Source organism: Mercenaria mercenaria, chromosome 7 (assembly GCF_021730395.1).
Source record: "Mercenaria mercenaria strain notata chromosome 7, MADL_Memer_1, whole genome shotgun sequence".
Taxonomy (NCBI): Eukaryota; Metazoa; Mollusca; class Bivalvia; order Venerida; family Veneridae; genus Mercenaria; species Mercenaria mercenaria.
In genome coordinates this window covers 19,488,923-19,512,465 of record NC_069367.1, presented here as the reverse complement: position 1 = coordinate 19,512,465, position 23,543 = coordinate 19,488,923, and the positions used below count along the sequence as shown (strand labels likewise).

Sequence of the window (23,543 nt, the reverse complement as noted above, 5' to 3'; positions counted from 1 at the left end):
GGTTTCAGGTTGTCTGTCTGACTGTCTGACCGTCCGTCCGTCTGTCCGTCTGTCCATAGACACAATCTTGTGCGCACCATCTCTCCTCATCCCCTTGACACAATTTAATGAAACTTCACACAAGTGATCAGTAACAACAGTAGTTGTGCATGGGGCATGTTAGGTTCTTTCAGAAAAAAAAATTGCAGAGTTATGAGACTTTGTTTTTTGTTACTATACTATATACATAGACACAATCTTGTGCGCACCATCTCTCCTCATCCCCTTGACACAATTTAATGAAACTTCACACAAGTGATCAGTAACAACAGTAGTTGTGCATGGGGCATGTTAGGTTCTTTCAGAAAAAAAATGTGCAGAGTTACGGGACTTTGTTTTTTGTTACTATACTATATACATAGACACAATCTTGTGCGCACCATCTCTGCTCATCCCCTTGCCACAATTTAATGAAACTTCACACAAGTGATCAGTAACAACAGTAGTTGTGCATGGAACATGTTAGGTTCTTTCAACAACAAATATTGCAGAGTTATGGGACTTTGTTTCTTGTTAACATACTATATACATACAGTCTGCATATGCAATCTTGTGCGCCTAATCTTCTGAACCCTTGCACACAATTTAATGAAACTTCACACAAGTGATCAGTACCGACCCTAATTGTGCATGGTGCATGTTACGTTTTTTTAGATATATATTCTGCATAGTTATGGGACTTTGTTTTTTGTTACTATACTGTATACATACAGTCTATATACATACAGTCCACATAATTATGCAATCTTGTGTGCGTCAAATTGCAATGTACTGTGTCAGTGCATGTGGGGGGTACATTCGAGTGTAGGACAAAACCCCCTTCGCTCATTTTTGCATATGCGGACAAAACCCCTTTCATGTTTTTTACAAGGAGGACAAAACCCCCTTCACTGAATTTTACAAGGAGGACAAAACCCCCTTCATCATAAAATCAAAAGGGCAAACAATGTTATAATAAACCTATATCATTTTATTAATAGAAAGAGATTTCTTGAAAAATAATTATAATTAATGATTGAAAATCAAACAGTTTAAACAAATTAAAAGTTCAATTTATTCAGAGATATTAAACAGTTTTTCAGTCTTATTAGTTTTAAAGTTATTACAGAACAAACTGTAATATAATAGAATAAAAGCATCAATTATTCATATTAATTATTATGCTCTTTAATTAAAATTATCTTCAATTATACATAATTTATGGAACATATTGTTACACAATGATTAATTCTGCAGTGTCTTGTTGTTTACTGATTAACTGAATTAATAAAATATTATATCATTTGACCTTTTGATTTTAGGATGAAAGGGGTTTTGTCCTCCTTGTAAAAAACATGAAGGGGGTTTTGTCCTCCTTGTAAATTTCAGTGAAGGGGATTTTGTCCTCCTAGTAAAAAACATGAAGGGTGTTTTGTCCGCCTATGCAAAAATGAGCGAAGGGGGTTTTGTCCGCAGGGGATTTTGTCCGGATCCCGGTACATTCATCACCTTTAGTGATAGCTCTAGTTTAGGTTATAAATTGCATCAGTTTTCTTGAAAAGGCAATTTGAAAAAAAAAAAAAAAATAGAACATAATGAATATCAAGAATTTTCTGCATTCAAGGATATTTTCTGATGATATAAAAGTAAAATAGTTTTAACCTGATAGGAACCTCCTACCATAATCAGTAGTGGTAAACAAACATTTGGTGGAGATTAACTTGTATAGTCAGCCCTTTTTTTGTAAATTTGGGGAAGGGTACCAGGTCCCTTTTGGAGGGGAAATTTACGTCGCGAAATCATTGTTTGGAGGAATATATTTGCTGAAAAGTTGTTAAAATCAGGACTGAAAATCAAAACTGATTTCAGTTTTTTTGCATGGGGAATTTTTGGCCAAAGTGGGGAAAAAAGTATACTTTTTAGATTGGGGAATGGGGCCGAATTTCGGCCCTAAAATCAGCATAAAAAAAGGCCTGATAGTTTACTTTCAGAAAAAAGATACTTATTTATGAATAGCTGCCACAAATGCTTCAAGGGAAATCAAAGGTCACTGGAGACTCTACCAGGACATACATCTGACCGATACACAAGGTTTTGCCAGGAGATATATCACACAGTTAAGGGCCTACAAAGATGCAAAGGTTAGAGGCTGTACAACATGCAAGACTACCAAACATAATCAGCCTATACTGTACAATCATTACCAAGTAAGTAGAAATGCTATGGCCTTTAAATTTAGTTTTGTTAAATATGAATAAAAAGGTTATATAAGGCCATTCATGCTGCAAATATGGCCAGATAAGTAGCTTAAAAATGGTAGTAGGTGGTCTATGAATGTGCACATCAACTTCTGCATACCAAAATGTTCGTCAGAATCTGTAGCTTTCAGAACTGCCTGATGCCAGTTTCTAGTCACTGGGCAAAGTCCTCACATTCAAGATGGCTGCCAAGATGGCCGCTGATATATGAAAATGACATCCAATATATAGAATTGCAAAATAAAAGCATTTATATGCTTTAAATTCATTTGGAATTATTATAACATCTTTAAGTTATAAATCTACAAAATTATATGCATAAATCGATATGAAATAAAACTTTTTGACACATTTTATACCAATTTTATGTGGACTAAAATGTGATAAATACTATTCTCTTGAACTTACGTTCAATATACTTTGTGTACCTTCATTTACTGTTGTACCTTACACTATGCAAGCCCGAGTTGATAAAGTGATAATAAATTGTAACAGCATTATTATTTTGTTAAAGGGTATATCTAAATTATTTATATTAAACATATATATTTCAGTGGGTGGGGTAAGTCAATATAAAATATATTTAATGATAGGTGAAATCAGAAACAAATTAATAGTCATCTTTTGTAATGTATACATCCTACTATATATTATCGTTATTTAAACAATGTAAAGTACGAAATATATATTTAGACGATAATGTAAAACTATCAAGTTTATTTTAAAAAATGGCCGCTATGATGGCTGCCACAATGTTTTTGAACTGACTAATATTATATACTGGCAACAACTTTGAAGAATATGCTTCAGCTTGTTGATCTCTTTATGTTATACCAGTCGTACATAAGTTGATTATTCAAATGCATTGTGATTTACAGAGTAAATTGCAATATTTTTATGCCCCCTGAAGGGAGACATTTTATGCCCCCAAAGGGAGGCGTATTAGTTTTTAACTGTCCGTCCGTCCGTTCGTTCGTTTGTTAGTCACAACGTTAACTTTTTGCATGAAAGCACTTTACTCGCGAACCACTGCACCCAGGACCTTCAAACTTCACATGCTAATAGTACTCATTGAGTACACGACCCCTACTGACTTTGGGGTCACCAGGTCAAGGTCACAGGGGCCTAGGGCTGTGGATCGTCAGACAAGTGGCGATCCGATCCGATCCGTGAGTCGGGGCTAACGATTCACAGATCAAACCATGGATCACCAGCAACAACTTATAATGATACAAAAATGCAAGCCTGTTATTTTTGTACTGTTTTCTTTATGGAATCTAAGCTTTGCAGTTCTCATAGTGCTCAGTTTAATAGTTTTGACCTGCATTTAATGTTTTGCTCATTAATTTAAGTCAGGTTTCGCGGGTGGACTTCTGTAATGTCCGGCCATTCTTGCAGATGAACGATACGACGTCGGTCATTAATAATCACAATATTTAGTAACAGTTCCGCATTTTTTGATAAGAAAATTTTATTTGTTGGACAGAAATTTTGTATCTAACTTTTTATTGAATTTAATTACTTAAATGATGAATGTTTATTCACTGTTTTGACAGATTCCATATTAATTTTAGTTCGAAAATAGGACCGACGCTAACTCTACCTAAGACATTTGTTTACATCCGGTTTAGAATAACGGGTAATCGTCTTAGATGTGCAAGAAAATTCATTGAAGACGTTTAATGTGGCTTTAATTTAGTTTTATTGATAGAATTTTACAAATTGCATGTATTAATGAAAAAGATCGCGATCCAACGATCTTGACAATGACGAATATCCGTACTCGAACTTTTGGTCAAACTCGTGGATATCCGAGTACTCAGATACTCGTTACAGCCCTACTGAGGGGCCAACATAAACTTTTTGCATGAAGGCCTTTTACTCGTGAACCACTGCACCCAGGACCTTCAAACTTAACATGCTGATAGTACTCATCGAGTACACAACCCTTACTGACTTTGGGGCCACCAGGTCAAAGGTCAAGGTCACAGGGGCCAACGTTAACTTTTTGCATGAAGGCACTTTACTCGCGAACCACTGCACACAGGATCTTCAAACTTCACATGCTGATAGTACTCATCGTGTACACGACCCCTACTGACTTTGGGGTCACCGGATCAAAGGTCAAGGTCACAGGGGCCAATGTTAACTTTTTGCATGAAGGCACTTTACTTGCGAACCACTGCACCCAGGACCTTCAAACTTCACATGCTATACTCATTGAGTACACAACCCCTACTGACTTTGGGGTCACCAGGTCAAAGGTCAAGGTCACAGGGGCCAGCGTTAACTTTTCGCATGAAGGCACTTTACTCGCGAACCACTGCACACAGGACCTTCAAACTTCACATGCTGATAGTACTTATTGAGTACACGACCCCTACTAACTTTGGGGTCACCAGGTCAAAGGTCAAGGTCACAGGGGCCAATGTTAACTTTTTGCATGAAGGCACTTTACTCGCGAACCACTGCACCAAGGACCTTCAAACTTCACATGCTAATAGTACTTATTGAGTACACGGCCCCTATTGACTTTGGGGTCACCAGGTCAAAGGTCAAGGTCACCAGGTCAAAGGTCAAGGCACTGCGGGGGCATTTGTCACCATTAGTGACAGCTCTTGTTTGACATTTATAAAATAAATGAAATAGCATAATGGTGTATACATGCATACCAGATATAGGTTGTAAATGTAAATATTTATATTTATATCTAATGAATAGTTAATTATTAACAGTAGCATGTTATCATATTAGCTCATCTGAGCACAAAGTGTTCAGGTTGAGCTATTGTGATTGCTCATTGGCCGGCATCTGTCTGTCCACACTTTCCTATAAACAATATCTCCTCCTAAACCACCGTACCAATTTTGATGAAACTTCATAGGGATGTTCCTTGGATAGTATTCTTTAAAATTGTTTAACAAATCAAGTTCCACACAGAAGTATTGTTGCCAGGGCAGCCGAAAGGAAAAAATTTTCTAGTCCAAAACCACAGGTCTTAGGGCTTTGATATCTGGTATGTAGCATTATCTAGTGATCTTTTACCATGATTGTTCAAGTTAATCCCCTAGGGTCAAATATGGCCCTGCCATGGGGCCAATTGGTTAATAAAGACGTATATGGGGAAAACTTTTAAAATCTTCTTGTCCAAATCTAAAGGGCCCTGGGCTTTGATATTTAATATGTAGCGTCATCTAGTGGTTCTCAACCAAGATTGTTCAAATTATATCCATAGGATCAAATATGGCCCCACCCTTGGGATCACATGGTTTATATAGACTTATATAGAGAAAACTATGTAAATCTTCGTGAACAAAACCACAGGGCCTTGGGCTTTGATATTTTGTATGAAGCATCATCTAGTGGTCTTCTGACAATATTGTTCAAATCATCTCTAGGGGTCAAATATGGCCTCGCCCTGGGTGTCACATGGTTAATATAGACTTGTTTAGGGAAGACTTTGAAAATCTTTTGGTACAAAAGCACATGACCTAGGGCTTTGATATTTGGTATGTAGCATTATCTAGTGGTTCTCTACCAAGATGTTTCAAATTATATCCATAGGATCAAATATGGCCCCACCCTTGGGGTCACATGGTTTATATAGACTTATATAGAGGAAAAACTTTGAAAATCGTATTGTCCAAAACCACAGTCTCGGCCCAGTGTGACAGGGTATAAGGCTTTGATATTTGGTATGTAGTATCATCTAGCGGGCCTCTACCTAGATTGTTCAATTATATCACTAGGGTCAAATATGTCCCCGGGGTCACATGGTTCATACAGACTTATATAGATAAAAGTATGTAAATCTTCATATACAAAACCACAGGGCCTTGGGCTTTGATATTTTGTATGAAACATCATCTAGTGGTCTTCTAACAATATTGTTCAAATTATCTCCTATGGCCCCACCCTGGGTGCCACATGGTTTATTTAAACTTGTTTAGTAGTCCTTTACCAAGATTGTTCAAATTGTACACTTGGGGTTAAAACTGGCCCTGCCCTGGGAGCACATGGTATAAAAAGACTTCTATAGAGAAAATCCTTTAAAAATATTGTCTTAAACCATACGGACTAGAGCAAAGATATTTAGTATGTGGCATGCTCTTGTGGTTCTCTACCAAGATTGTTCAAATCATGACACTGAGGTCAATATATGCAACGTTCAGGGGGTCATTTGTTTTTTATTGATATGAGAAAAATCTTCTTGTCCAAAGCCATAAAGCTATTTGGTGTTTGGTATTGTCTACTATCAAGCTTTTTCAATCATGACTCTGGGGTCAAAATTGACTGCACTCCGGAGTCAACTGTTTTTACTTTGGCTTATATATAGGGAAACACCTTTAAAAATCTTTTTTGAAGCCATAAGTCCCAGAGTTTAGATATTTGGTATGTGGCATGCTCTAGTCGTTCTCTACCAAGATTGTTCAAATCGTTATCCTGGGGTCAATATAGGACATGCCCGGGTGGTCCCTTGTTTTACATAAACTTATTTGTTTTTGAAGCAATCGCATAGAAATTTGGACCACAAGTATAATGTTTGATACAGATTTCAATACTCATCTTGAACAGGAAAGAAAGAAAGAAGCCCGATTTCATGGCAAAGTTGGAAACTCTACAAGGTAACCATGTTACGTCTCTTGAAAATGCCAAATGCATTTTATTGACGGTATGGCAGTTTTTTAAATGCTTGGGGCACTAGTTTTGTAACCCACATTCTAGGATATTCCTTGAACATATATTGGTAAAGTCAAGATGTGTAACTGGAATGAAGCAGATACATATCATTTTTGATAAATGCAATTGCAAGCACCAGAATGAAAAGAGGTGACATACACACATCTAAAAATGTATATGTACAAGGACACTAATGAGTTCTAAAAGACTGGAAAAGTTTTCTCCTCCTAATGGACAACACAAAGAAAACCTTGCTCATTCAATTATACAGAGTATATACTGCAAAACGCAAGGAACAGTCTCACTAGCAATGGAGTATTCATTAAACCTTGGTGGGCAAGGTGGTAAAGCAATCGAAGCTTCTGTTGACAGTAACCATGTCATAAATGACTTGGAATCTAATCATGAAGAAGCCCAAACTGATATTATGCCTGATTGTTACAGTTCACATTCATTCAGGTGTATGTTACTTCTTGGAAAGAATCAACCTTTCTCATTTTTGATATATTTGAATATGCAGAAATATTTGTTACTTAAACAGAAGTAACAACATCTTACAAGTAAACTTAAACTGACTAATACAATATCCCCTATGCTGCATTTTGTACAAATCCTCCATCAAAAGATTTTCAGCATCCCCTATTTATATGTTTTCAGGCAGCATCTTATGAAATTTCCACATATTTTATCAAATACATTTTTCTGTCTTAGGAAATGAGGACTGATGTAGCATTTGCGCTGGCAAAGACATGACATTGTGTAAAATATGCTTAAAATTTTAGCCTGCATTGTGTGTGACAGTAATTCAGATGACTCAAAACATATTATGTCAGATTGTACCAGTCAACATTTGTTCAAATATATGTTGTTATTTTTAGCTCGACTATTCATAGAATAGTAGAGCTATTGGACTCGCCCATGCGTTGGCGTCCGCGTCCGCGTCCCGATTTGGTTAAGTTTTTGTATGTAAGCTGGTATCTCAGCAACCACTTGTGGGAATGGATTGAAACTTCACACACTTATTCACTGTGATAAACTGACTTACATTGCACAGGTTCCATAACTCTATTTTGCTTTTTCACAAAATTATGCCCCTTTTTTGACTTAGAAATTTTTGGTTAAGGTTTTGTATGTAAGCTGGTATCTCAGCAACCACTTGTGGGAATGGATTGAAACTTCACACACTTATTCACTGTGATAAACTGACTTACATTGCATAGGTTCCATAACTCTATTTTGCTTTTTTACAAAATTATGCCCCTTTTTCGACTTAGACATTTTTGGTTAAGGTATCTCAGTACTCACTAATTGGAATGGATTGAAACTTCACACACTTGTTCACTGTCATGATCTGACATACACAAAGCAGGTTCCATAACTCTGTTTTGCTTTTTTACAAAATTATGCCCCTTTTTTCGACTTAGAATTTTTTGGTTAAGGTTTTGTATGTAAGCTGGTATCTCAGTATCCACTAATGGGAAAGGATTGAAACTTCACACACTTGTTCACTGTCATGATATGACATGCAGTGCAAAGGGTCAATAACTCAACTTTGCATTTTACAAAATTATGCCCCTTTTTAAACTTAGGAGTTTTGGGTTAAATTCTTATATGTGAGCTGGTATCTCAGTACCCACTAATGGGAATGGATTGAAACTTCACACACTTGTCCACTGTCATGAGCTGATAAGCACTATGCAGGTTCCATAACCCTATTTTGCTTTTTTTAAATTATGCCCCTTTTTCGACTTTCGTATTCATTCAGTCGACAAGGCTGTTGAATAGTCGAGCGTTGCTGTCCTCCGACAGCTCTTGTTGTAAAATGAATTTACAAGAAGTGTTCTCATTTTACTAATTTATTTTTCAATCGTGAATGTAAAACATACAGATAAAACAAGACAAACATACATACATATTTAAAAGTATTTAAATTACCCCAGGATAAAATACTGTTCTACGCTGTTTTATGAAAAGAAAAATAATGTATCTGTCAGTTAACGAAATGTTGTACAAAGAAGTAGGTGTTTAGCAAGTTTGAAAGCAGCTAGCGTGTGAGCTTCCCTAATCTTTACTGGATTGGAGTTCCAAAGCTTTGGAGCAGCGAATGAAAAGTTGCGGTTGCCAAACATCATGGTTTTAGTTTTTGGCATAACCACTGACAGCGTGTCCTGTGATCTTAGGTTTCTGACCGGTTTATACACTTCTATCATATCAGGGGACTGATTGTGTAAAGCCTTAAAAGTGTGGGTCAGAACCTTGCCCTGCACCCTGTATTCCACTGGCAATGAATGGAACTCCTTCGGAATCGGTGTTATATGATTGTGACAGGGCTTCTTAGTGATGACACGAGCTGCCGTGTTCTGGACATATTGCAAGTTGTCAATATAGATATAAGTTACTGCAGAGCAGTACATGTATTTTATTTCTACAGAAATAACTTCTGTTTTACAAGTATACTTTAAATTGCAAATACATATTATGCATGATTGTGTGTATTTGACGTTAGATACCCCATTAAAAAGTTTCCAGATAGCTTCCTACATACGTTCTCAATGGCCTTTTTCAACCTAAGGATTTTCCACATTTTGTACTGCTATAATTACCCCATACTTTTTAGCTCACCTGTCACATAGTGACAGGGTGAGCTTTTGTGATCACCCTTCGTCCGTCGTCCGTCCACAATTTTAATGTCTGCACGATAGTGGTTTCATTTATAATTTTATTAGTCCCCTACTGGTTGAAAACCAGTTTCGGGGACTATAGGAATGCACTTTTCCGTCATTCCGTCTGTCCGTCCGTCCGTCTGTCCGCAATTTCATGTCCGGTCCATAACTCTGTCATCCATGAAGGGATTTTAATATTACTTGGCACAAATGTTCCCCATGATGAGACGACGTGTCATGCGCAAAACCCGGACCCCTAGCTCAAAGGTCAAGGTCACAATTGGAGGTCAAAGGTCAACAGGGCTTTTTTCCTGTCCAGTCCATAACTCTCCCATCCATGAAGGGATTTTAATATTACTTGGCACAAATGTTCCCCATGATGAGAGGATGTGTCGTGCGCAAATCCCGGACCCCTAGCTCAAAGGTCAAGGTCACAATTGGAGGTCAAAGGTCAACAGGGCTTTTTTCCTGTCCGGTCCATAACTCTCCCATCCATGAAGAGATTTTAATATTACTTGGCACAAATGTTCCCCATGAGGAGACGACGTGTCACGCGCAAAACCTGGACCCCTAGCTTAAAGGTCAAGGTCACAATTGGAGGTCAAAGGTCAACAAGCCCTTTTTCTGTCCGGTCCATAACTCTCCCATCTATGAAGGGATTTTAATATTACTTGGCACAAATGTACCTCATAATAAGACGATGTGTCATGCACAACTTTCAGACCCCTAGTTCAAAGATCAAGGTCACACTTAGCAGTCAAATGTTAACATAGCATGAACAGGGTCTGTTTCGTGTCCGGTCCATAACTCTGACATTCATTAAGGGATTTTAATATCACTTAGCACAAGTGTTCCCCATGATGAGACGACATGTCATGCGCAAATCCCGGACCCCTAGCTCAATGGTCAAGGTCACAATTTGGTGTCAAAGGTCAACAGAGTTTTTTTCCTGGCCCGTCCATAACTCTGCCATCCATGAAGGGATTTTAATATTACTTGGCACAAATGTTCCCCATGATGAGACAACATGTTATGCGCAAAGCGCAGACCCTTAGCTCAAAGGTCAAGGTCACAATTGGAGATCAAAGGTCAATAAGGTGTTTTCCCTGTCCGATCCAGAACTCTGTCATCCATCAAGGGATTACAATATTACTTGGCATAAATGTTTCCCATGGTGAGATGACGTGTCATGCGCAACACCCAGTACCCTAGCTTAAAGGTCAAGGTGACACTTTGAGATCAAAGGTCAAGAGGATTTTTTTCCAGTCCGGTCTATAACTTTGTCATGCAAAGCAGGATTTAGATATCAGTTGGCACAAATATTCCCCAGGATGAGACAACATGTCATGCACAAGAACCAGGTCCCTAAGTCTAAGGTCAAGGTCATATTTAGAGGTCAAAGGTCAAATTCAAGAATGACTTTGTAAGGAACATTTCTTCTTCATGCATGGAGGGATTTTGATGTAACTTGGACCAAATGTTCACCACCATGAGGCACCCTTGTTTTTAGAATAACGTCCCTTTGTTGTTACTATAAATAGATTTTATTGTAACTTTTTTATTACTGGCGGTAGAGAAAAATCGAGACCACTTTTCTGTGGTACAGCATGCATGTAACATCCAATTTTTAGGTGTATTTTGACCTATCTCTACCTGGTAAAGAGTTTCTTGTGGACTTATATTATATAGATTTTTTTTTTTTTTTTTTTTTTTTTTTTTAAAGATTAATTTCCCTTTGTTATTACTATAAATAACTTACATGATAGCATTTTTATAATCAGCCGAAAAAATTCAATATGAAAACAATTGTGGGTTTTTACATATGCACATTTTAATCCAAGTGTGTTGTTATCACATATTGTATATGTAGTACAATATTGTTTATACATGATTGACAGATATCAGTTCATTATGTTATACTGCAGTAGAGAAAATTAGGTGCCTTCCAGTAGGGGACTTTGTATTGCATGGCAATACTTCATTCACTTGTCTTAACCAAACTTGCACACAACTTGTATCACCATAAGATCTTGGTTCCTTTCTTGAACTGGCCAGATCCCATTATGGCTTCCAGAGTGATGGCCCCTGAAAGGGCCAAAATTAGCTATTTTGACCTTGTCTGCACAATAGCAGCTTTATTTATGATTTGATTTTTACCAAACTTGCACACAAGTTGTATCACCATAAGATCTTGGTTCCTTTCTTGAATTGGTCAGATCCCTTAATGAGTTCCAGAGTTATGGCCCCTGAAAGGGCCAAAAATAGTTATTTTGACCTTGTCTGCACAATAGCAGCTTCATTTATGATTTGAATTTAATCAAACTTTCACAAAACTTGTGTCACCATAAGATCTTGGTTCCTTTCTTGAACCGGCCAGATCCCATAATGGGTTTCAGAGTTATGGTCCCTGAAAGGGCCAAAATTAGCTATTTCGACCTTGTCTGCGCAATAGCAGCTTCGTTTATGATTTAATTTTAACCACACTTGCACACAGCTTGTATCACCACAAGATCTTGATTCCTTTCTTGAACTGGCCAGATTCCATTATGGGTTCCAGAGTTATGTAACTTGAATCACCATAAGATCTCGATTCCTTTTTATATGCCCTAAGAGACATATTATGTTATGGCCTCGGTGTCCGTCTGTCTGTCTGTCTGTCTGTTGGTTAGCAATTTCCCTTCGGCTCTGTAACTCTTGAACCCTTTGAAGGATTTCAAAGAAACCTGACACAAATGTTCACCTCATCGAAACAATGTGCAGAGCGCATGTTTCGGATGGCTCACTTCAAGGTCAAGGTCACACTTAGGGGACAAAGGTCATATGACTTTGTCTTGTGTGTATATTGCTCTGCATTTGCATTGCATTGCAGTGCTCTTGTTTCTATTTGGCAGATCCTTTTGTTCATTTACAATAATTTTTTTAATTACTTCCCTTTTATGTTACTATAAATAGCTTATTTAGTAACTTTTTTATTATTGGCCGTAGGGAAAAACCGAGACCACTTTCCTGTGGTACAACATGGATGGTACTTCCAATTTATAGGTGTATTTTGACATATCTGTACCTTTAAGAAAATTTCAACTATATTTTCTCATGATTCTTTTGATTGATCATGATTTTTTGACCTTCTTGTCCTTAAGTGCAATGATGACAGGTGAGCAATATAGGGCCATTATGTAGACAAAATACACATCGTGTATGCTAGTGACTTAGATTACTTAAATCATATTATGCCAGTTTGTATCAATCAACATTTGTTCAGTGTATGTTGTTTTGCAAGTTAGAATTAACATTCTAAAGGTTATTTATTTATATTTCAAAAAAATGTCATTGCGGAGCAGTATTCCATCTTTCACTGATGTTATATCTCACAAGCTTACAAGTAAACTTAAAATGTGGAAGACATTATTACGTATGTTGTATTTGAATCATTTTTAGCTCATCTGATTTTTTGAAAAAAAATGATGAGTTATTGTCATCACTTGATCAGATTTCTTGGTTAAGTTTTATGTTTAGGTCAACTTTTCTCCTAAACTATCAACGCTATTGCTTTAAAACTTGCAACACTTGTTCACCATCATAAACTGACCCTGTACAGCAAGAAACATTACTCCATCCTGCTTTTTGCAATAATTATTGCCGCTTTTGCACTTAGAAAATCAGTTTTCTTGGTTGAGTATTATGTTTAAGTCAGCTTTTCTCATAAACTATCAAAGCTATTGCTTTAAAACTTGCAACAGTTTTTCACCATCATAAGAGGATGCTGTACATCAAGAAAACATAACTCTATCCTGCTTTTTGCAAGAATGATGGCCCTTTTTAGACTTAGAAAATCATGGGTAGGACAATATTTCTATTATACAAAAAAATCAGATGAGCGTCAGCACCCCCAAGGCGGTGCTCTTGTTACATTCTCTTTTTACACACCCATTATTTTACTAATGTCGGTATATACCAAATTTTAATCATCTAATAATTCTTTTTCACATGTTTGTTTTGTCCAAAAGAAACAGTTTGGACATTAAAAAAACTACACCTTTACTTAACATGAATTTTAAAGTATTACACTATAATCTTATGTAAGTGTACGTAGATTTACCCCACCCACTTAGCTGTTTAAATAGCTCTTGACTGTTGGATTTAATAGATAATAAATCAATTAAAAGCTGTCATGCAAAATACTGATGATATAGTTTATAAAATTTCTGAACATAATAAAGCACAAAATTTGTAAAATGTAATCAAGCAATTAAGAGTGATATAATTATTAAAGGAATGTATCTAAAACAGTATATTTTTAGTAAGGAAAAGCTTGTTAACACGCTAGAGGTCACAATTTTGGCCCAATCTTAATGAAATTTGGTCAGAATGTTACCCACAATAAAATCTTGGACGAGTTTGATATTAGGTTATCTGGGGTCAAAAACTAGGTCACCAGGTCAGATCAAAGGAAAAGCTTGTTAACACTCTAGAGGTCACAATTTTGGCCCAATCTTAATGAAACTTGGTCAGAATGTTACCCTCATTGAAATATTGGCAGAGTTTGATATTGGGTCATCTGGGTCAAAGACTAGGTCACCAGGTCAAATCAAAGGAAAAGCTTGTTAACACTGTAGAGGTCACATTTATGACTGTATCTTCATGAAACTTGGTCAGAATGTTAATCTTGATGATCTCAAGGTCCAGTTTGATACTGGGTCATGTGGGGTCAAAAACTAGGTCACCAGATCAAATCAAAGGAAAAGCTAGTAAACACTGTAGAGGCCACATTTATGACCATATCTTAATGAAACTTGGTCAGAATGTTAATCTTGATGATCAATAGGTAAAGTTCAAATCTGGATCAGGTGGGGTCAAAAACTAGGTCACCAGGTCAAATCAAAGGAAAAGTTGTTAACACTTTAGAGGTCACAATTTTGGCCCAATCTTAATGAAACTTGGTCAGAATGTTACCCTCAATAAAATCTTGGATGAGTTTGATATTGAGTCATTATGGGTCAAAAACTAGGTCACCAGGTCAAATCAAAGGAAAAGCTTGTTAACACTGTAGTGGCCACATTTATGATCATATTTTAATGAAACTTGGTCAGAATGTTAATCTTGATGATCTATAGGTCAAGTTCAAATCTGGGTCAGGTGGGTCAAAAACTAGGTCACTAGGTCAAATCAAAGGAAAAGCTTGTTAACACTCTAGAGGCCACATTTATGACTGTATCTTCATGAAACTTAATCAGGATCTTAATTTTGATGACCTTTAGGTCAAGTTTGAATCTGGGTCATGTGGGGTCAAAAACTAGGTCACTAGGTCAAACCAAAGGAAAAGCTAGTTAACACTTTAGAGGCTATATTTATGACCATATCTTAATGAAACTTGGTCAGAATGTTGATCTTGATGATCTTTAGGTCAGTAGTTCAGGTGAGCGATACAGGGCCTTCATTGCCCTCTTGTTTTCTTATAACTTTGCATGCAATATCCTCCATATTTTGTAAGAATATATTTCAGTTTACTTGAAGATAAAATATACTATGTTTTAATCTATTCTGCAACAGAAACTTGTATAGAATTAGGACCATGCCTATAGAATTGATATATATTGTCAAGTCAGTTTGTATAGTATGATTTTTAGCTCACCTGTCATGAAGTGACAAGGTTAGCTATTGTGACCGCTTGATGTCCGTCGTGCATAGTGCATCGTCAGTCGTGCGTCGTCCGTCAACAATTTCTAAAAAAATCTTCTTCTTGAAAACCACTGGGCAGAATTACACCAAACTTCACAGGAATGATCCTTGGATGGCCCCTTTCAAAATTGTTCAAAGAATTGAATTCCATGCAGAACTCAGGTTGCCATGGCAACCGAAGGAAAAACTTTAAAAATCTTCTTCTCAAAAACCAGAAGCCCTAGAGCTTAGATATTTGGCGTGAAGCATTGCCTAGTGGACCTCTAGCAAGTTTGTTCAAATCATGACCCTGGGGTCACTTGATTTTACATAGATTTCTATAGAAAAATCTTCAAAATGTTTAAAAAATAAACCAGAAGGCCTAGAGCTTAGATATTTGACATGTAGCATTGCCTGGTGGACCTCTACAAAATTTGTTCAATCATGATCCCCAGGATCAAAATTGACTCTGCCCCAGGGGTCACTTGATTTTACATAGGAAAATCTTCAAAAAATTTCTAAAAATAAACCAGAAGGCCTAAAGCATAGATATTTGACATGTAGCATTGCCTAGTGGACCTCTACAAAATTTGTTCAAATCTTGACCCCCCAGGGTAAAATTGACCCAGCCCCAGGGGTTACTTGATTGTACATAGGGAAATCTTCATAAATTTGCGTAAAATAAACCAGAAGGCCTAGATCTTAGATATTTGATATGTAACATTGCCTAGTAGACTTCTACAAACTTTGTTCAAATCATGGCCCCCGGGGTAAAATAGGCCCCGCCCCAGGGGTTACTTGATTGTACATTGGAACATCTTCCAAAAAAATTCTAAAAATCATCAGTTTGACATTTGGAACATGTAGCTCATATTACTCAGGTGAGTGATCCAGGGTCATCATGACCCTCTTGTTAATTTTCGGTGGCCATATTGGTGGCCATCTTGAATTTGAGCACTTTGCCCACCACTTGGATTCTGGCATCAACTGGTTTTGGAAACTTAAGACTGTCATAAACATTTTGATATATAGTTTGCGATGTGCACCTACCCCCCATGAAAGTGAACTCGTTTGCGACAGTACATGCCAAATTGTAAAGTAGTTCAATAGAACCACCTCATCCAGGAAAAAAATTCACTGGCTGGCACATACCCAAAAAATCTCAGAATTGTTTTTAGCTCGACTATACGAGAGCTATCATACACACCCCAAGATTGGCGTCGGCATCTTTCTGCACCTCCACCTTGGTTCAAGTTGTTATGCACTTTCTCTTTTTAGCTCACCTAAGCACAAAGTGCTCAGGGTGAGCTATTGTGATCACTCACTGTCCAGTGTCCGTCGTCCGTCCACACTTTCCGTTGAACAACATCTCCACTTAACTTTGATATTTGATATGTAGCGTCATCTAGTGGTCCTCTACCAATATTGTTCAAATAATCCCCCTAGGGTCAAATATGGCCCTGGCCCAGGGGTCACATGGTTTATATTGACTTAAGTAGGGAAAAACGGAAAATCTTCTTGTCCAAAACCAAATGGCATTGATATTTGGTATGTAGCATCATCTGATGGTCCTCTACCAAGATTGTTTAGATTATCCCCCTAGTGTTACATATTTGGACCATAAGCATAATGTTTGATACAGATTTCAATATTTATCTTGAATTGTCCTAATCATGACCTACTGACCTACTTTCTGTTTTTGAAGATAAAGCATAGAAATTTGGACCACATTTATAACTTTTGACACTATAAAGATTTCAATACTCATCTTTAATATTTTTAACCCGTAACTACTAACCTACTTTCTTGTTAACTCACCTGAGTTATTCTGATCCCTGGATGTCCAGCGTCCGGCATCTGTCATCTGTCTGTCAACATTTAGCTTGTGTATACGATAGAGGCTGTATTTTTCAGCTGATCTTCATGAAATTTGGTCAGAATTATTACCTTGATGAAATCTATGCCGAGTTTGAAAATGGGCCTTCTGGGGTCAAAAACAAGTTCACTAGGTCAAATCAAAGAAAAACCTTGTGTATGCGATAGAGACTGCATTTTTAGCTCATCTGATTTTTTGAAAAAAAATGATGAGTTATTGTCATCACTTGAGCGGTTGTCGGCGTCGGCGTCGGCGTCTGCGTCGGCGTTGCCTGGTTAAGTTTTATGTTTAGGTCAGCTTTTCTCCTAAACTATCAAAGCTATTGCTTTGAAACTTGGAAGACTTGTTCACCATCATAAGCTGACCATGTATAGCAAGAAACATAACTCCATCTTGCTTTTTGCAAGATTTATGGCCCCTTTTGTACTTCGAAAATATCAGATTTCTTGGTTAAGTTTTATGTTTAGGTCAACTTTTCTCCTAAACTATCAAAGCTATTGCTTTGAAACTTGGAATACTTGTTCACCATCATAAGCAGACCCTGTACATCAAGAAACATAACTCCATCTTGATTTTTGCAAGAATTATTGCCCCTTTTGGACTTAGAAAATCAGTTTTCTTGGTTAAGTTTTATGTTTAGGTCAGCTTTTATCCTAAACTATCAAAGCTATTGCTTTAAAAACTTGCAAACTTGTTCCAACCATAAGCTGATTGTACGCAGAATACATAAGTCCTCTCAGTTGTTTGCAGATTATGGCCCCTTTTGGACTTAGAAAATATCAGATTTCTGGTTAGTTTGATGTTTATGGTCAACTTTTCTTTTAAAATAAAGCATTGATTTGGAACTGCAACACTTGTTCACCATCTAGTGACCTGTACAAGATTACAATACTCATCTGCTTTTGCAATAATTATTGCCCTTATACTTAGAAATCATTTTCTTGGTTGAGTATTATGTTTAAGGCAATTTCGCATAAACTATCAAAGCTATTGCTTTAAAACTTGAACATGTAGTTTTTTTCACAATCATAAGTGGACATTATACATCAGAAACATAACTCTATCCTGGCTTTTGCAAAATGATGGCCTTTTGGACTTAGAAAATCATGGTTGCAGGACAATATTCTATATACAAAAAACTTGGTCGAGCACCGCAAGGCGGTGCATTTGTTCAATTAATCGTCATGAATTTTTGTCAGAATGATTGCCTTGATGAAATCTAGGTCAAGTTTGAATATGGGTCATCTGGGGTCAAAAAATAGGTCACTAGGTTAAATCAAAGAAAAACCTTGTGTATGCGATAGAGGCTAATTTTTTCAACTGATCTTCATGAAATTTTGTCAGAAAGATATCCTTGATGAAATCTAGGTCAAGTTCGAATATGGGTCATCTGGGTTTGAAAACTAGGTCACTAGGTCAAATCAAGGAAAAACCTTGTGTATGCAATAGGGGCTGCATTTTACACTGGATTTTCATAAAATCTGGTCAGAATGGTTGCCTTGATGAAATCTAGGTCAAGTTAGAATATGGGTAGTCTGGGGTCAAAAACTAGGTCACTAGGTCAAATCAAAGAAAATACTTATTTATGCTCAAGATTTTTGCTCCAATTTTAATGATAATTGGTCAGAATATTTTTTTCCATGAAATCACTAGGTCAAACATGTTTACACTGTTATGGTGTGTTTCTCAGGTGAGCGACCTAGGGCCATCTTGGCCCTCTTGTTTTTGAAGCAACAGCAAAGAAATTTGGACCACCAATTTAATTTCTAAACAGATTTCAGTAGTCGTCTTGAATAATCTTTACCATGACCTTACTCACCTAGTTTTTGTTAGTAAAGCTTATGAAATTTGTTTAAGCAAGTAACTAAACTCAGGTGAGCGATATAGGGCCATCATTGCCCTCTAGTTTCTCCTTATCTCTGTAATTACTTCATTGATTTGCAGTTATTCCTCATCATTTGCGTTCATTATTCTGTACTGTAAAGGAAAATGTTAGCTTTTGAATGTTTGCTAAAACAGTGATTTTTAGCTCACCTTTTGTGATCACCCTTCGTCCGTCGTCAATCCGTCCATGCATCCGTGCGTCAACAATTTCTTGTCTGCACGATAGTGGTTTCATTTATTAGCTCACCTGTCACATAGTGACAAGGTGAGCTTTAGTGATCACACTTCGTCCGTCGTCAGTCTGTGCGTCAGTGCGTCCGTCAACAATTTCTTGTCTGCACGATAGTGGTTTCATTTATGATTTTATTTTAACCAAACTTGCACACAGCTTGTATCACCATAAGATCTTGGTTCCTGTCTTGAACTGGCCAGATCCCATTATGGGTTCCAGAGTTATGGCCCCTGAAAGGGCCAAAATTAGCTATTTTGACCTTGTCTGCACAATAGCAGCTTCATTTATGATTTGATTTTTACCAAACTTGCACACAACTTGTATCACCATAAGATCTTGGTTCCTTTCTGGAACTGGCAAGATTCCATTATGGGTTCCAAAGTTATGGCCCCTGAAGGGGTCAAAATTAGCTATTTTGACCTTGTTTGCACAATAGCAGCTTCATTTATGATTTGATTTTAACCAAACTTGCACAAAACTTGTGTCACCATAAGATCTCAGTTCCTTTCTTGAACCGGCCAGATCATATAATGGGTTCCAGAGTTATGGCCCCTGATAGGGCCGGAATTAGCTATTTTGACCTTGTCTGCAAAATAGCAGCATCATTTATGATTTGAATTTAATCAAACTTGCACAAAACTTGTGTCACCAAAAGATCTTGGTTCTGTTTTTGAACTGGCCAGATCCCTTAATGGGTTCCAGAGTTATGGCCCCTGAAAGGGCCAAAATTGGCTATTTTGACCTTGTCTGCACAATAGCAGCTTCATTTATGATTTGATTTTAACCAAACTTGCACACAACTTATCACCAGAAGATCTCGATTCTTTTTTATACGCCCGCAGGGATGTTTTATGTTATCACCTCGGTGTCCGTCTGTCTGTCTGTGTGTTGGTTAGCTATTTCCCTTCCGCTCTGTAACTCTTGAACCCCTTGATGGATTTCAGAGAAACCTGACACAAATGTTCACTCATTGAAAGGATGTGCAGAGCGCATGTTTTGGATGGCTAAATTCAATGTCGAGGTCACACTTAGGGGTCAAAGGTCATATGACTTTGTTTTATGTGAATATTGCTCTACATTTGCGTTGCATTGCAGTGCTCTTGTTATTATTTGGCAGTTCCTTCTTTTGTTTGCTTACAATATTTTTTTTTATTACTTCCCTTTTATGTTACTATAAATAGCTTATTTAGTAACTTTTTTTATTATTGGCCATAGGGAAAAACTGAGACCACTTTTCTGTGGTACAACATGGATGGTACCTCCAATTTTTAGGTGTATTTTGACATATCTGTACCTTGTAAGAATTTTTTCTTTTTGTTTTTGGTTAAAGCAGTGGTACTCAGGTGAGCGATATAGGGCCATCATGGCCCTCTTGTGATTTTATTTTAACCAAACTTGCATACAACTTGTATCACCATAAGATCTCGGTTCCTTTCTTGAACTGGCCAGATCCCATTATGAGTTCTAGAGTTATGGCCCCTGAAAGGGCCAAAATTAGCTATTTTGACCTTGTCTGCACAATCGCAGCTTATTTATGTGTCCCACCACACAGTGGTGTGGGATACATATTGATTTACTCCAGTCTGTGTGTGTCTGTGTGTCTGTCACAAAGCTTGTCCGCACTCTAAGTCGAACATTTCTCATCTGCTTTTCACCAAACTTAAACAAAATGTGTTTGACCATAAGACCTCGGCCAAGTTCGATAACTAGCCAAATCAGTCCAGGCGTCTTGGAGTTATGGCCCTTGAATTACCAAAAATCGGCCTTTTTACTCTTGTCCACACTCTAATTCGAACATTTCTCATCTAATCTTCACCAAACTTGAACAAAATGTGTTTGACCATGAGACCTCGGCCAAGTTCGATAACTAGCCAAATCAGTCTAGGCATTTTGGTGTTACGGCCCTTGAATTATCGAAAAATCGGCCTTTTTACTCTTGTCCGCACTCTTAAGTCAAACATTTCTCATCCGATCTTCACCAAACTTGAACAAAATGTGTTTGACCATGAGACCTCGGCCAAGTTCGATAACTAGCCAAATTGGTCCAGGCATTTTGAGTTACGGCCCTTGAATTACTGAAAAATCCACCCTTTTACTCTTGTCAGCTCTCTTAAGTCGAACATTTCTCATCCGATCTTCACCAAACTGGAACAAAATGTGTTTGGCCATAAGACCTTAGCCAAGTTCGATAACTAGCCAAATCCGCCCAGGCACTTTTGATTTATGGCCTTTGAATTACTGATTGGATCCACTCACAGGGGTGTGGAAATCCTATTATTTTTCACTTGTCCACGGACAGGTGAGATTTAAAAATCCACTTGTCCGCAGTATAAATTCACTTGTCCAGATTTACAACATTAAGACCTGCATGAAATTGATAATTCTTTTATTTAGACAATAAAAGCAAACATAGACTTATTATTAGTACAGAATCTATACAGTAACTGTGGAAACTTACATCAGCTTATGCTATGAACTTAAATTCTACACATTTACCAATACCAGTAAAGAAACTGTCACATCTATTCATTTAGACATAATATAAGTTTACATCAGACTGCACTGAGAAGATGGGTTCTCAGATATAGCTTTTAGTTTCTCTCTAGCAATTTCCTCCCCACCCAAAGACTTAACAAGGTCATTTAACATAGGCTGGATATTTTCAAACTCAGGATTAGACTGGCTTGAAATTGAAGGAGGGGTTTCAGTTGTAATAGTTGCAGATTTTACTGGCTGCTTATGATGAATGTGTCTTTTGCCAGACTTAAGCCATTCTTCTACTGATGGCAGTGGGTCAAATTTATTAAAGTCAGGACCAGATACAACAATAATCATCTGATTCTGGAGATTTTGTTGTGTCAGACGAGTTCTTAAGGGATTTTTAACCAAGTTCATATTAGAAAATAGCCTCTCACATGCAGCTGTTGAGGGTGAGATTGTTAACAAACACTGAAGCAAACTACTGATGTGTTTGACAGACTCCTCCTTTCTCTGAAGGATTGATGTGTAAACTGCAAGAGGGTGGAAGGTTCTTTGCATAGAAACCTGGACTTTTAAGGTTTGCCATTCAGAGGGAATACAGGAAACTTCATCCTGTGTCAAAAGATCATTGGACTGTTGACATAATTGCTTAATTTCTTGACAGCCATATGTGCCAAGTTCTGTCAAGGTATGGGGCTAGTTTCTGAAATCAAATACCCTGTATAAACTAAGTGGGGGATTCTCAAGGTCTTGAAACCTGTTTATTATATACTGGTTAATTTTTTCAAGGAAACATTGAATATCAGTATCTTCTTTGTAAGGAGACAGTGTTCCAGAGAGCTTGAATTTGCCATCAAACATGTTAGATTCTTTGTCAAACAAGCTGTAGAACTTGGACAGATATTCACCAGGCTCTTGAGTTATGGAATGCAGTGTCATGTAAAGAGTATCAATTGCTTCCTTAACTTCAAATATAAGTAAATCTTTGTATTGAAACTGTTGTGAGACTTTTGTAATAGCAGACAAGATATCAATCATCAGATAAATGTATTTTACAAACTTAACTTGTTTTAAGTCTTTAAGAATAGCTCTAGCCTGTCCAAGTTCATCAGCTTTGTTTGAAGTTGACAAGATTTGCTCCATATGTGTTACAGTGACATTAAGGTCTTGACAAACAGCTTTCAAAGCACGAAGTTTAGAGGAAACCCATCTAATAGATTTAATTTCTGTGTGCATGAGAATGTCTTCCTCTAGTACCAAAGCAAGATTTTTTAGCTCTTCTCTTCTCTTATGAGAGAATGAGTAGAATTTGCAAACTTGTGTGTCTTCAAATTTTTTGAGATATGCAACCTCCTTAACAGCATCCAAAACTCCCAACTCGAGTTTATGGGCAACACAATGAGTTACTATAACGTTATTGTCAACTGAATCATGTAACCTTTTGGCAACACCACTCTTTGCCCCCAAATTTACAGCAGCCCCATCTAAATTCACACAAACTAGCTTTGCACCCGACTCCTTGTTGGAAAGATTATCTGTGTCAATGCCACATTTCAGTACTCCCCTCTTAATAGCATCAGTAACTCCCTCTGCTCAGGCATTATCTAACTTCTCAATACTGGCAATGGTAGTAATTGGTTCAAAAGTTTCAGGATGAATATAACGCAACAAAATACCTTCTTGGTCTATTACTGAACAGTCAGTGCTAGAGTCACTCATGATAGAAAAAAATCTGGCATTATTTAAGCGGATCTTGGTTTCTTCAAGGAGAACATTAGCAACAGAATTTTGAA

At 37.2% G+C, this 23,543-nt stretch overlaps 1 long non-coding RNA gene across 1 annotated transcript in view; it reads left to right on the top strand.

Annotated features, from left to right (window-relative positions):
* The first annotated feature begins 1,448 nt into the window (after nt 1-1,448).
* Nucleotides 1,449-23,543, top strand: part of LOC123554797 (uncharacterized) — an 83,022-nt gene continuing 60,927 nt past the window's right edge. The window contains exon 1 of the long non-coding RNA XR_008371622.1: nt 1,449-2,225. This is a non-coding gene — a long non-coding RNA (uncharacterized LOC123554797). The remainder of the gene's footprint in view (nt 2,226-23,543) is intronic.